General features: G+C 55.3%; 1 protein-coding gene across 5 annotated transcripts in view; it reads right to left on the reverse strand.

Annotated features, from left to right (window-relative positions):
• Window positions 1–10,122, reverse strand: part of ATP2B4 (ATPase plasma membrane Ca2+ transporting 4) — an 87,976-nt gene extending 77,854 nt beyond the window's left edge. For all 5 annotated transcript variants that reach the window (XM_075055503.1, XM_075055496.1, XM_075055507.1 and 2 more), the window contains exons 1-2: window positions 9,937–10,122; window positions 3,383–3,528 (exon numbers count right to left, since the gene is read on the reverse strand). The gene's annotated coding sequence lies outside the window, so the exon portion shown is untranslated. The remainder of the gene's footprint in view (window positions 1–3,382; window positions 3,529–9,936) is intronic.
• Window positions 10,123–10,856: the final 734 nt, after the last annotated feature.

Consider the following 10,856-nt stretch of genomic DNA (forward strand, 5'->3'; position numbering starts at 1 on the left):
ATGAGATCTGCAAGCAGATACAATAAAGAGAAAAGCAGGTCAGATTTTGACTGCTCACCAACACAGCCACCATTTCATTAAGTCAAGTTGAGCCATTAGCACAACCACCAGTGGGAATCCAACACTTGTCAGTGCAACAAGATCTTCCAGCACTCTGGCCACAAAGCATCGACCTTTGGTACAGGGTTCCCAGACCCACCTCCACCCCCGTCTTTCCAAACCCAAACCCCTCTTGTGCCTGGAAAAGCTTGTGCAGGGGAGGAGGGGGCTGCTTTGGGAGAGTCCTTTGGGTCCAGAACCAAACCAGAGATTTCTCTGGAACCTCCTGCATCCCTACGGCTCTGGCTGCATCCCACTGTGAATTTGGAGAGCCCTCGCTCTGCCCCAGCATCTCTCCCAGGCAGGTGCAGCCCGCAGGCTAGGCCCCCACCTCCTCTCTGGGAAAACTAAAATCTGGAATTAAGTTATTAGTTTGATTAATACTTAGGGGGCAGAGAAGGGTGCAAAATGTATAGAGATGCCAGTTTAATAAACAAGTTGCTCTCAGCTCCAGCAAGGCTCCCAAGGAAAATCTCCGTCGTGCCAGTGCTCTCGGCGTGCCCTGCGCTTGCCGCACTGAAGGCTGCATTTCCAGCCTGCAATTGCAATGGCTTGGATAAGACGCAGACTCATACGGATGGAGGTGGTCCCTATCTGAGATATCATCCCACGCCTCATTGAAGGGGATTATTGCTGGATCAGTGCAACAACAAGATCTTCCAGCAGTCTGGCCACAAAGCATCGCCTGTTGGTACGGGAAAAATCCCTGCAGTGGACCAGACCATTCACCAGCATCCTCGCCCTGACTGATGCCAGGTCCCCTGCCAGCCCTTAATATTTGGCGCCTGTAGATGAAGCAATTTCCGCACCAGGAAGGAATTGCTGGTATTAACCATCCTGCAGGAGGATGAAAAACCATCACCAAAAAGAAAGGAAAAAGGACATTGTTTGAAAATCCAGACCCCAGGCTGGAACGAGTTAATCCCAGTCTGTTGCCGAGATCCTCCCCAACCGTTTCAGTAGGATTTCAGTCCCTTTTCAAAAGGGGATTTTGCAATACATTTACTTACATTGCAAAATGAAAAGTAATTTGGAGCTGAGAAATGGATTATGCTCTGCCGAGAAAGTGTTCAACTGGGGTCTTTTGACAATTTGGAAAGCTTTCCTTTTTCTTCTAAAAAACATGTTGAAACAGAAATCTGTTGAAACCGATGTTTTTCTATAAACATGCTGGGTTTCAACAAACCTCCATTTTTCAAGCAAAAACAATTTGTCTAAAAATTACCAGTCATTTCTGCCTGGGACTGGTCTCCTTTCCATGGCACGTGGTTAGATATTGCCCCCAAAGCGTGCACAGCCCCCCGAGCCTCATCACTGGAGGCGTTTCCATGGCCATGGACTTGCAGCAGGTCTTGGCCAGCAGCTTTTTGGGTGTCGGAGGTGGTTTTTTGTAGTCAGAGGGGACCAAGCAGCCACCATGGGCAGGGAGCATCACTCCAGCTTGTCAGGGAAGTCCCAGCAGAGAGACAATAGCATCCCTCCTGCAAGGATTGCACCCAGCCCCACAGCTGCTACTCTATTTTGGGTTTACTTAAGGAAAAATTCTATAGTTTTCAACTGAGAATTGTTTGGCATCATTTAGTACCCCCAGCTGCTGGGACTCTCTCATCTGCAGCCGTGAAAGCTGATCAAAGCACAGTGGAGAGCCACAGCAGTGGAGCCACAGATCGATGGGGCCACAATTACTTATTGATTTTTTTTTTTTTTTTCCTAGGCAGCTACTTTAATGCCACTGGCTTTCCCCTCTCTCCTGGCCCTCACCACACTCACTCTCTGCAAGACGAATGGGCAGGATGGATCGGAGCAGGAATTTCCCCCGCTTGATAATCTCAGCCTTTAAATTTTCTTTAAGCTTTAAGGCAGGATAAGCAACTCCCCTGGCTGCACAGAGTCCTGGCCCCTCTCCCATGATGGGGACACCAATCACACACATTTCCAAACCCCCAATAATTAATGTTGCAAAGCCAAGTTTCCAAGCTGGGGCACACAAGGCATTATGACAGCCAGAAGCGGGGGCTCTGCCGATGCTGGGGACAGCAAATACCGAGACAGCCATGGTCCCTGCCCCTCACGGGGAAGATGCTGTGGCTCCAGCTGATTGAAGCAAATTCATGGCATTACCATATTAGCAGCCCTGCACTCTCTCCCCCATCTGTTACCCTAATGGGGATTATTATACTTATTACAGTCTCAGCTGCCAATGCTTATTGATTCTGACACTGCAGCAGTTTTAATCAGGGATCCGAAACATGCTATTATTGGTGCCAAAGGGTCATCAACACACAAACAGAGCCACGATGACAGGGACAAAAATAAACCCCGGGGCAGAAGGCAATGCCGGGCAGACAGGGAGCTCAATGGCAGGGGGAGAGCCAAGCATCCCCAAACCAGGCTGCTGACGTTGGGGGGGCAGGGGAACAGCAAGGCAGCTGGGAGCAAGGTTTGCTTCCGAGCAAGCTGCAAACCACGGAGCACCTGAGCAGCTGATTTTCACACCTCACACGCGCGCAGGCGCAGCCGGCCGCCTCCGAGCCGCCGTTCGCCTCTCTCCCCCCAAAGCCGGTGAGTCACCGAGAGGTTCTTATGCAATTGTGGCAAAAAGCTCTAATTGCAGAGATAATGCCACGGGAGTGACACATGCCAGCACCGAGAGCTGTGGTGTTCGATTAGAAATTACCCACATACATATTTATAGAGCCTGCCTCTGATTCAACCCCTTCCAGCACGGAGCCAAGAGCCATCGGCCCTTTCCAATGTCGTTCTCCCCCCAAGCCCCCCCTTCAAAAAGCAGCAGCCCCCTCCCCGCAGCATGCATGCACCGGGTCTCTTGCATGGAAATCACCTGCTCTCTGCTTAAAGTAGCTGTGGGAGCAAATGCAAAATAAATATACTTAAAACACAAATAAATAGAGATGCAGAAGGCGCTGCAGCAGTACATCGGTGGCCCTTCCCGCGCTCCCACTGCTGGTGTTCATTAGCAATACAGCATGGACGGGGCAGGCTGCATCGATCCGCTCAGCGATCATTAATTCATAAGCACAACCATTGATTTTTGCGCATGTCCTCATGCAAGTTTTATCAGCGGAGCCACGTGAGCGCCCGCCAGGTCCGGGCATTGTCGCGCACGGTGCCAGCAGCGGCGTGCGGAGCAGCTGGCCGGGGAAGGGCAAACCCGGCTTTGCCACCCCCGGGGATCCTCCCAGCCTAATTAGCCTCTTAGCAAAGCCACCTAATGACCTGCTGGAGACCAGCTCCCTCCACTTCTCCTTCTCCACCTGCTTACCTAAGAAATGCCCCGCTGCAGCCCTGTCCGTCCATCCGAGACGTCCCTCTGTCCCCAGCCACCAGCATGCGTGTCCTCTGTCTCTTCAGCAGACACAAGGCAGTCTGGATCCAGGCAGGAGGTTCACAGGGAAATGGAATAATGTGCTTTTGAGCAGACAAAAGACCATTTAAGATGCTGAGTGGGACTGACCCAAGTCACCCCCATCCCTGCTCCACAGTCCCCACCACTCCCTTCCCTTGGAGGACCCCAGCACCCCCAAACCCCCATGCAGGGATCTCCATCCCTGTGCTGAGCCACAGTTAACTGGGGATGATTTCCTCATCGGGGGAAACTGAGGCCACAGATGTGTGTGAGGGACTGGTATCCTCTTCCACGGCTCACTGTGCCTTGGGAGATGCCCCTGTCACTCTGTGCCTCAGTTTCCCTTGCCTACGGAGACCTCATCCCCTCTTTGCCACGAGTGGTCGGAACTGGGGGTGAGAGGGACCAGGGCCAGCAGCTGCAGGTTTGGGTCCGTGACCAGCACATTGCAGAGCCCTTCTAGATCTGATTCCCCTTTCATTAATGAGGGGGTAAATCAGAGTAATCTCTTGATGGAGCTGGAGGAAACTCCCACAAAAGAAAAGCCACCCCTGGGCTGTTGCCCCTTGTGAGCCCCAGGGCTGCTCCACACTGCTGCGGGCAGAGCAATCGCTTTTCCAAATGCCTCTACCTTCTGCAGTTGAACTTGTTGTGCCACGGCAGCTCCTACTTCTCCCTCCACAGACAGAGGATCTGGGAGCTGACGGGTCCCTGGCTCTCACAGGAGGGACAGTCTGGCATCTCCCAGGGAGCCACTTGAGATGCAGAACCCATCCCTGCTCTTGCCAGGGTCATTTTTTTCTCTCTGCTTGGCTGGCCCGTGCAGACGCTTGTCACCTGCTCCAACCGCAGCGCCTGTCTGCTGCGAGTCCTCGGGGGGGGACATGAAGGGGTGAAGCCCAGGCTGCTTCACCTGGAGCTGATGGTCCATCCTGGTGGGACCAGGGTAGGGATAGAGCTGTCCGCTGCAACCCTGTACTGGGGGGGGGGGACGGGGACCATCCCTGGTGCCCCCCCATCACCTGGGTGACACTGGGAGGATGGAGCTGGCACTGGGCAGCCCTGCCCATGCTGGGGAGGGGGCAAGCACGGAGACAGCCAGAGAGCATGGAAAGGTGGAGGAGAGAGCTCAAGCAATCCATTTGCTATGTGCATCGATTCCTAATGCACCCGGTAGCCTGCCTGGCTCTTCGGGGAAGCATTAGGAGACGATGCTTAGAAAAGCTATCCACGGCCCACTGCAGTAAAACCCTCGATTACCTCACCACCACGGCACGGAGCCCGCGGGGGACAGGGAGAACGGGCACAGGGCTGGACGTCCCCAGCAGCCAGCATCCCTCCAACCTCCATCCATGTGTCACCCATCCCATGGATGGACACGAGGGGGAAAAAGTCAACGTCCTGGCCACATGCAGGGGCTCTCCCCATGGGTCCGTGCTACCCAAGAGGGTGCTGCCCTCTCTGCAAGGGTAAAGACATCCTGGGAAGCGGTGACCCAAATCCTCCCTGCCCTGGTCTGCCTGCCTCCTCCCTGCCTGGGTGCAAATGTGGTTGCAGAAAGCAATGTCTGACAGCCCCTACTCAGCAGCCATGGAAAAAGGCAGCGAAAGGGCAGCTTCTGGGCTGGGGTGGGATGGCAGCGAGCCCCAAAGCTTTGTAGGCTAGTGCCTCCCCACAGGCAGGGCTGTCCCAGCTCTTCAGAGAGCCCAGCAGTGCTGCACAATGGCTTTGGCTCTTAAGCAGAGAGGTGAGGGAAAGCAAAAACCTCTCCATCCAGCTGAAAGCACCAGGGGAGTGACAGGCAGGTAGAAATAATTACTCAAATTGGAATTTGGGGTAATTACATTCTGCATTCCCGCAATTTGCCCTGTGGGGAAGCCTTTTCACAACCCCCCGATAAAACAGATTTATCATCAGCTGAACACCAGGTCCTTTCCCTGTAATCTTCAAACTCAAACATATATTTCTCTGATCATAAATTAGCAATACTTGCACTTGCTCTCTCAAAGCTGTTTCTCTCTTCCCCCTCTCCAGGTTTTCCACATCCTACAGAAACGGAAGATCCAGGCTCCGGCTGGTTATTTTAAAAGACAGCGATCAATCAGGCATGCCAAGCTCGGCTCTCCTCCTCCTGCTCGGGGTCCACAGCACACCAACATGCCGGCTGCTGCTGCACCAAGCTCTTCCTTAGGGGTGCATCACCCCTAAACCAATGGGTGGCCACCCAATTCATGCTTGAAAGAGTTTGGCTTCAGGTCAATTTAAAAAAAAAAAAAAAAAAGAAAGAGATCTAAAGCCAGGAATGGGGGAGCCCTGAGCTGCGGAATGAATCCCCAGTGGGGCAGACCCGCATGCCCAGCAGGACACTGGTCCTTGTCCCAACAGCCCTGGAAAAGCCTGGCTGGAAGCACGGAAGAGCCATACTTATTGGCATTTTTCTCCATTTCATAATTTCTCCCCGGTCAGGCAGTTTGGCACGCTCAGCCGGCGGATGGGAGACTGTGCAGGAGCAGAGAGTCACCTTGGAAATGTCGCTCGAGAAACTCTTCCCTCTGCAGCAACAGGCCAGGACTGCTCGAGGGGAGGATCCAGGTGCCCTGAGGCCGGCAGGGTGGAAATGCCCCCCATTTTGGGGAGACGCCAGGGAGGTAACACTGTCACTCCTGGCTGCAACAAGGACATCAGCTCACATGCCGCAGGCTCGAGCATCCTCCACATCTCCCTGCAGAGACTCCCCCTGCCTCACCTCCATCACCCCCAGCCTCCCCACCCCCCCCAAAAAAAAAACCCCAGGCCCCGCTAAGCTCTTCCCTCCACAAGAACTGGGTTAAACTGGGGCGGGCCCCCCTCCCAGAGGACACGTGCCTCCTATCGCAGAGCCTTTCCCAGGCGTCAGGGCTCCTGTTGACAAGACCTAACGCAACATTGCTAATAATAGCTGTATCTTGGTCGCATCTCCCATCCTGGAGCAGCTCATGGCAGAGTCCTGGAGCCGCTTGCTCCGGAGCAGGATGGAAGAGGAGAGCCAGGAAAGCCCCGGGGTGCTGCAGGCACCCCCGGCCCTTAGCAGACCCACAGTGTACTGCAGGGAGGGGGCTGATTTTCTGCACATTATTTTTATGCTAAGCATTCACAATTTGGGGGGGGAGGGAGGGGGGATGTGAAGAGAGAAAGAATGTGTTTTCTTCTTTCTCTTCCTTTTGCTGTGTTTTTCCTCCTCCTTTTCCCAGTGGTGAAGTGGAAAATGGGGAGAGGAAAAGCCCAAGCAGTTTGGTTTTTTTTTTCCCCTCCTCTATTTCCATTGTTGAGTTTCCCTGAAGTGGCCTGGGCAGCTGTCTGCACCCTGGTGATAATTCATGAACAGCACTTTCATCTCCAGAGCCATTGCAGCTCCCATCTAATGAATCCCAGCACTGGGATCCTTCAGAAAAAAAAGGACAGATCTGGAAACTGAGCAGCAACACAGCTCCCCCCGGGTAGCAGCTATTAATTACTCCATTAGTGTTAGGGATGTACAACATCCCAGACCCTAAGGCACCAATTGGGATTTCTCCAGATGAGATGCTGTATAAAATATAGGCAGGAAAATGAGTTTCTGGTCAGTCTAGTGGAACGTGGTCCCGGGCCAGCTTCCTGGGTTGGGGTCAGGGAGTGGGACACATCGAACTCGATGTGGGAAAGTCCTGCCCCGATGCCAGGCGGTGGGAGCTCGCCGAGGGCTTCGGCAGGGCTGCGCGAGCGCTCCAGCCATGAGCTGCACAAACAGCCGCCCTAAACGATCGCATGCTAAGCACAAATCGGTGCCTTGAGCCAACAGCCAGTTAAGTGCTATAAATAAAGCTGTTATCATCCGTGCCTCACTCGCTGAGCAAGCTGGGCCACAGCGCTTCCTCCCCAGCAGCGTTTAAGGGTGATTTCTAGCCCGGAGGAGGCCAGGAGCTTGTCAGCATCCACACTTCGGTGGCCTTTTTCCATCCTGCCATTGATTTTGCACTTGACCAATAAATCCACTGGTTGCCTGCCATGGGCACAGGTGGGGGACAGAGCTGGCAGACACAGCCACTGTCCCAGACAGGGAGGACCGTGTCATGTCTGTGGCCTCTTCCCAGCTTGCCTGGGTCCCAGGAGGGCCAAGAGCCTCCATCCTCCTCCTCCTGCTGCTGCTCTTATTGCTGTTTCAGGTCACTGACCCCAGCCACCACCACTCTGCTCCTGACCCGATCCCCCCCCACCCTGCACTAAGCTGCCTGTGCTGCCCTGGCTGAGAAGCTGCAAAAAGACAGAAAAGGACAGCTCTGTCCCCAGGCGGTGGCAAAGGGACATGGCCCGGCATGGCACAGGCTGCTCCTGGTCATGCTGGTGGGAGGAAAGCAGATAAGAAATCTGGGTGAGGAGGGGGGGAGCAGGAAGATGGATGTGCATGGTTATGGGAGAGGAGCTCCTTTCCCACTGGGGGATGAGGACCTGCAGGAGAAAGCTCAAGCAGAAGAGGATGGAGGCAGCTCACGGGCAGGTGTAGCACCACGTTGAGTCCCTGCAAGGATGCCACAGGCTGTCCCAGCTCCTCCTAAATCAACCCAAGGGAAGGAACGTGCTCATGTCACGCTCCCCAGGAGACAGAGAGGCAGAGGAGGGAGAAGGCTGCTGCTCTCCAAGGCATGAAGACTTTCCTGTCTCTGTTTTGGTGCCGGTTAATGATGCATGGCCAGGGCTGGGAGGAGAGCACGGAGGGGGAGGGCAGGATGGAGGAGGGGGGCCCATATGGAGATGCTGCTCCCAGAGAGCAGCAAGATGCTGAGCTGGCGTGAGATCGGGAGCTCACCGAGACATTGGCTGTTAGAGCCAAGCAATCAATATGTGAAAATCCAGCCCAGGCGAGGAAGGTGACCTTGAGCAGCAGAGAGACGGAGGCAGGAGAGCTGCATGAATTACACGCGGAGATGCTCTCTGGCTGAGGGAGGAGGGATGGAGGGGAATGAGAGGGACAGGCAGGGTGTGAGCTCTCTGCCCGGCTGCTGCAGAGCCTGCTGTGAGCCCAGGGACAGGGCAACCGCGGATCCAGCCGGAGAGGGCAAGGGGAGGGAGGTCAGTGCCCAGAGTTGGTCTGCTCTTCCCTGTCGACCCCTGCACACCCCGTACCAGGCGGCATACAGCTCCCTGCACATCCCTAAAGCAAAACAGTCCGGGAGCAGCCGCCTGTCTCGCCTATCCCCTCTGACCAGGGCTGCTTCCCCGTGCTCCCCCAGCCCCACATCGTTTAACTGTCTCCAGACATGGGGCTGCCACCATTTCCCATCAGACACTACTCTGAAGCCCTGCAGCTCCTGCTATTACTCAGCAAACGCTCCCGAGATGAGCGACGCTTTGCCTTTGCACGCCTCCAGCTCACGGCTTCTAACATGGGCCCTGCGCTAATTCTTCTCTCCGGCTGCTCTGCTCCCTCCCCTGCTGCCGCCTGGCCCTGCGTGCCTGCGGCAGGTCTGCTGCTCTGCTGTCTGCTGGCCCCGTTAGCTGGGCTCAGGCGATGCCCGCGGCAGGCTGGCAGAAGCAGCACGTGTCTCTCAGCAGAGATGCGCAGTCCCTTACATGCATATATGCGTGGGACAGGCTGTGCAATCCTATAAAGCCTCCGCCACAGCAATGACTTAAAATGCAGGCAGGTCCCCAAGGGCAGGCGGTGACCCTGCCCCTCAGAAGTGGCATAAGCCAAGGCATCAGCTGGGCAGAGCTGCAGACATCAGGGGATGGAGAGGAACCAAGACTCCCAGCTGCCTGGCCACAGCCTAAGGGACGTGGGGCAGTGGGCAGCAAGGGTGACAGAGGAGGTGACCAGGTCTCAGACACGCTACCAAGCCAGGTTGAACTGGGGCAGGACTGTCCCGCTGGCAGGAGGGCTCAGGACAGCCCCTCTTAATGCCCGCTGCCATCTCCAGCCCCGGGGAAGGCTCTGTGCCTCCACGCTGCTCCAGGGCAGGATCCAGCCAGCCGCTCTGGGGTGCTCGGGGAGAGCCTGGGGGCAATGCATCCCCATGGAGGGGATGAGGCATGTCCGCAGGGTGGGAAAGGGCCGTGGGGCCAGTGACAGAAGGGGGTTGCTGTTCCCTGCACTATGCTGCAAAGACAGGCACTGGTTTCTTTCCCCCACTGCAGCAGCAGCAAGGACATGAGAGCAGAGTCAGTAACTGCACCAGCAGAACAGTGGGACTGAGCCCCCAGCAGCCCCCTCCCAAAACCAGCCCCAGCCTGGCCCCCTCCAGGACTTTGGGGAAGGGGAAGACCTGCTGCCCCAGCCCGCTCCCTCCTCCCCAGGGGTCTGAGAGGACCTGAGAGCCACACAAGGCAAGACAGCACTGCTGAATCTCAATTCTCCCCCAGCAAAGCCCCCTCCGAGCCACCCCATTGCTCTTAGAAAAGTTTGGGTTCTGCAAAGCCAGCAGCCCCATCTCCCCCAGAGACATCCCTCCACCTACCTTACTCTCCTCCCCCACGAAGCAAACCCTTCTTTCCCCTCTGCAGCTCCTTTTAATCCTTCCTCTGCCAACACCGAGCACCTGGGCTATTCCCCAGCTGCTTGGGCATGCCCGTGAGACGATAAAACCACCCCAGAAGGAAGGTAAACAGTAGAGAGTGAGTTTGCAGTCCGAAGTTAAGGTCAAGCATTTCCAAACACTCTGCCTTGCCATCTAGTGGGATGAACGCGAAGGGCCGGGGCTTGCCGTTGGGAAAAGTTGGCCAACTCCATCCTGCTGGAGCCGAGCCTGGCTCGCAGCAATATTTCATCCCACGGGAGCAGATGAGATCACCGGGGGTAAAGGACGGTGCGAAGATGTCAGAAGGATGGATGGGGAAGGAGGAGAGCTATGGGGATAGACAGACAGGGGACAGATAGATACAGCTGTTTCAAGGATGACATGACAACGGTGGTAATAAATCCTGGCATTTTAGTTCTAGCCTGAAAGGAAAGGCTGGAATAGCTCCAAAATCCCATTAACCAAGGGCCCTGGCTTTTGGCTGAACATAATCCATCCCTGAGTTGGATTTTGTATGGAAAAGAAGGGTGAGGGGAGGGAGGTGGTGCACACACACATGCTCCGTGCCACCGGCACGCTTGTGCCCGTGCTGTGCCAACGAGGCAGGCTCGTGGGCACGAGCGCCCAGCGGTGTTTGCAGTGTGCCCATAGATGAGAAGCTGGATCTTCTTGCAAGGTTTTTTCCAGCCGCCTTAGTTTGCCTCCCCGGGCTTGGAGGATGTGGGCTGAGCTCAGTGGTTTCAGTTCAGGATTTTGGATTCTCCAGGGATGTGTCATCCTCTCACGGTATGCGTGTTTGTTACATGTGTATAAAAATATAGAGGATGAATACATTATATTTAAAATATCTCACCACTGGG

This window comes from Buteo buteo, chromosome 23, assembly GCF_964188355.1.
Source record: "Buteo buteo chromosome 23, bButBut1.hap1.1, whole genome shotgun sequence".
NCBI classification, from domain to species: Eukaryota; Metazoa; Chordata; class Aves; order Accipitriformes; family Accipitridae; genus Buteo; species Buteo buteo.